The following is a 4,559-nucleotide window of genomic DNA, read 5'->3' on the forward strand; positions in this document are numbered from 1 at the left end:
CAGAATGGCTACTATCCAAAACTCTACAAGCAATAAATGCTGGAGAGTGTGTGCAGAAAAGGGAACCCTCTTACACTGTTGGTGGGAATGCAAACTAGTACAGCCACTAGGGAGAACAGTGTGGAGATTCCTTAAAAAACTGGAAATAGAACTGCCATATGACCCAGCAATCCCACTGTGGGCATACACACTGAGGAAATCAGAATTGAAAGAGACATGTGTACCCCAATATTCATTGCAGCACTGTTATAATAGCCAGGACATGGAAGCAACCTAGATGTCCATCAGCAGATGAACGGATAAGAAATCTGTGGTACATATACACAATGGAGTATTACTCAGCCATTAAAAAGAATACATTTGAATCAGTTCTAATGAGGTGGATGAAACTGGAGCCTATTATACAGAATGAAGTAAGCCAGAAAGAAAAACACCAATACAGTATACTAACACATATATATGGAATTTAGAAAGAAGGTAACGATAACCCTGTATGCGAGACAGCAAAAGACACAGATGTATAGAACAGTCTTTTGGACTCTGTGGGAGAGGGAGAGGGTGGGATGATTTGGGAGAATGGCATTGAAACATGTATAATATCATATGTGAAATGGATCGCCAGTCCAGGTTCAATGCATGATACAGGATGCTCGGGGCTGGTGCACTGGGATGACCTAGAGGGATGGGATGGGGAGGGCGGTGGGAGGGGGGTTCAAGATGGGGAACACGTGTACACCCGTGGTGGATTCATGTTGATGTATGGTAAAATCAATACAATATTGTAAAGGAATTAGCCTCCAATTAAAATAAATACATTTATATTAAAAAGTAAAAATCAATAGATTGATACAGCCAAAAAAAAAGGATGCAGGAAGGAAATGATGACTCTATTAAGTGGTAAATATTAATAAATAGATACATATAAACAACAAAAAAAGAAGATGTGGTACATGTATACAGCAGAATACTAATCATTCATTGGAAAGAATGAAATAATTCCATTTGCAGCAATATAGATTGCTGCATATGCTAGGACCATAGATGGACCTAGAGAGTCATGCTGAGTAGACTAAGTCAGACAGAGAAGGAGAAATATCATACAATATTCCTTACAGTTCAGTCCAGTTCAGTTGCTCAGTCACGTCCAACTCTTTGCGACCCCATGAATCGCAGCACGCCAGGCCTCCCTGTCCATCACCAACTCCTGGAGCTCACTCGGACTCATGTCCATCGAGTCAGTGATGACATCCAGCCATCTCATCCTCTGTCGTCCCCTTCTCCTCCTGCCCCCAATCCCTCCCAGCTGCAGTCTTTTCCAATGAGTCAACTCTTTGCATGAGGTGGCCAAAGTACTGGAGTTTCAGCTTTAGCATCATTCCTTCCAAATAACACCCAGGACTGAGCTCCTTTAGAATGGACAGGTTTGATCTCCTTGCAGTCCAAGGGACTCGCAAGAGTCTTCTCCAACACCACAGTTCAAAAGCATCGATTCTTCGATGCTCAGCTTTCTTCACAGTCCAACTCTCACATCCATACATGACTACTGGAAACACCATAGCCTTGACTAGATGGACCTTTGTTGGCAAAGTAATGTCTCTGCTTTTGAATATGCTATCTAGGTTGGTCATAACTTTCCTTCCAAGGAGTAAGCGTCTTTTAATTTCATGCCTGCAGTCACCATTTGCAGTGATTTTGGAGCCCCAAAAAATAAAGTCTAACACTGTTTCCACTGTTTCCCCATCTATTTCCCATGAAGTGATGAGACCAGATGCCATGATCTTAGTTTTCTGAATGTTGATCTTTAAGCCACCTTTTTCACTCTTCTCTTACACTGCTACATTTAAAATGTATAACATCAAGGACCTATTGTATAGCATATGAAACTCTGTTCAATTATGTGGCAGCCTGGATGGGAGGGGAATTTGTGGGAGAATGGATACATATATATGTATAGCTGAGTCCCTTCAACATTCACCTGAAACTATGAAAATATTGTTAATCAGCTGTACCCCAATACAAAATAATAAGTTCAAAGTGTGGGGAGAAAATAACCCTGTATACGAGACAGCAAAAGAGACAGTGATGTATAGAACAGTCTTTTGGACTCTGTGGGAGAGGGAGAGGGTGGAATGATTTGGGAGAATGGCATTGAAATATGTATAAAATCATATATGAAACGAATCGCCAGTCCAGGTTCAATGCACGATACTGGATGCTTGGGGCTGGTGCACTGGGATGACCCAGAGGGATGGCATGGGGAGGGAGGAGGGAGGAAGGTTCAGGATGGGGAACACATGTATGCCTGTGGCGGATTCATTTCGATATTTGGCAGAACCAATACAATATTGTAAAATTTAAAAATAAAATAAAAGAAATAAATAAAAGAAAAATAAAACAAATGGTTCTCAAAAGGAAGACATATAAGTTGGAGAAATTTGGTACTATTATTCTCATCAACTAAAGAGCTTGTTGTGACAGGCAAGGAAGATAATAGCCTGTATAACATAGACGTATATGTGCGCATATATTTCTCTGCATGTATACATGTGTTATGCATAAATATATGCTTAATTCATTCATGGAACTTTGGACATTATAAAATTCAATTTTATAAGAGCCAGTAAAAATAGCAGAATACCTTAATTCCTAATGTAATTGGTCATTTATTGGTAGATGACTAACTATATGATTTTTTTTCTGTTAAATTGTTATTTGTGTGTTTTCTTTGGTAGCATATATATTAAATAATTGGAATAATACTGAGAAGATTAGCATGGCCTCTGCCCAAGGATGACACACAAATGTGTGAAGACTTCCATATATTTCTAAAACAGCTTCGAGGGGTGGGATGGGAAGGAAGGTGGGAAGGAGGTTCAAGAGTGGGGGGACATAGGTATCCCTATGGCTGATTCATGCTGATGTTTGGCCGAAAGCAGTACAGTATTGTAAAGCAATTCCCCTTCAGTTAAACATCAATAAATACAATTATAAAACTGTTATTGGGGATCATATAACAGGTTCAGATATCCATTGTATGACTAAAGAGGGTCTGACTCTAAACTGATGGTGTCAATTATCATTGGTTAGTGATTCATTAACTTTATAGTTGAATGAGAAAAGCAAACTAACAAACACTACTGTCTGTGATTCAGTGTCATAGCAAGCTATAATCCTTGTCTGCGTTTGCTTTTCGGTGGTATAGTGCCCAAACTTTGAAACTGAGGCTGTTCCCGGAAGCGCACAGTCATGAGTCCTGCCCAGGGTTTTTGTTCCTGATGCTGGAGGCTTCTGTTCACTGGTCCATTGAGGCTGAAATTTTCTCTGCTGAGCATTCTCTGGGTCTATCATGTGCACAAGTCTTTATATTTTGGTTTTCTAATTTGATTCTCTTATTCTTTTGAACAGACTACCAAGTCCCTTTACGATTTATTTTTCAGACCCTTTTGTGCTTTGATCTTTCTGATGCTCATTAGTGTATTTGCTTCCATGTCTACCTCTCTGAGTAGTTTTCAGCATCTACATAAACCCTACCCTATTCTCTTACTGTCTGGATTTTGGCGTTTAGCATTAGCATATTTTTATGAACTTCATTTTCCTTCTGGTGCGGTTTCTGGTACACAGCTTAAGCTGGTTGGCTCACATCTGCAATCTACTGTAACTTGAGTACTATGTGCCTTTATGTTGGTATTACTATTTTAAATCAATATCAACCTAGTATAGCAGAGAATTAAAGGGAATAAAATTATAGTAGTATTAGTAATAATACATTCCCCCAAATTATAACCCAGTAATGCTCCCAGTTTTAAATGACTTTCTATCCATGTATTGTTGAGGTCCCCTACTCATTTTTCCTTACTAGGAGTTTCAATTTTGAAATAGAATGTTGAAAATGATGGTGTGAACATTCTGAAAATCACCTTGGATTTTAGATGTCTCAGATTAAGTATGTAACTATTAGTTTTTTTAATAATTAGTAGGGCTATTCTTAGCACATATAGCTCAGTATAGGGTGATTACTATAGAATGAAGGATGGATACTGTGAACTGCATCACCAAACAGGTGATTGAAGACAAAGAAAGCAATGTCAGGAAGACACAGGCTTCTTTTTTGGAAGGAAAAACTTACAGTGTCTGTCATCTACAGTCTACTCTTCAGATTTTTCAAAACACTTACTCTTCCTTTGCTCATTTAATAATTTGGGTTCTTTGATGTTTTTTCCTTCTGAGTTGCATGAGTCTTTTATATATACTTGGATATGAAGCCATTACCAAATATGTGATTTGCAAATACTATTTTTTCATTCCATAGGTTGTCATTTCATTTTACTGATGGCTTCTTTTACTATGCACAAGGTATTGAGTTTCATGCAGTCCCACTAGTCTATTTTTGCAGCTCTTGTTTTTGCTTTGATGACTGAGTTGTTTGAGTTGTTTATATTTTGGAAAGCAATTCATTAACAGTTGTTTTATTTGCTGTTATCTTCTCCCATCCTTACCAAAAGACTCAGACTGGCTGAATGGATACAAAAATAAGACCCATATATGTGCTGTCTACAAGA

At 38.5% G+C, this 4,559-nt stretch overlaps 1 non-coding gene across 1 annotated transcript; it reads left to right on the forward strand.

The window, feature by feature from the left end:
• Nucleotides 1-2,716: 2,716 nt before the first annotated feature.
• On the forward strand, nucleotides 2,717-2,825 carry LOC139179207 (U6 spliceosomal RNA). Its single transcript, XR_011563632.1, has one exon. It is a non-coding gene; the product is annotated as a U6 spliceosomal RNA (small nuclear RNA).
• Nucleotides 2,826-4,559: the final 1,734 nt, after the last annotated feature.

This window comes from Bos indicus, chromosome 23 (assembly GCF_029378745.1).
Source record: "Bos indicus isolate NIAB-ARS_2022 breed Sahiwal x Tharparkar chromosome 23, NIAB-ARS_B.indTharparkar_mat_pri_1.0, whole genome shotgun sequence".
Classification (NCBI taxonomy): domain Eukaryota; kingdom Metazoa; phylum Chordata; class Mammalia; order Artiodactyla; family Bovidae; genus Bos; species Bos indicus.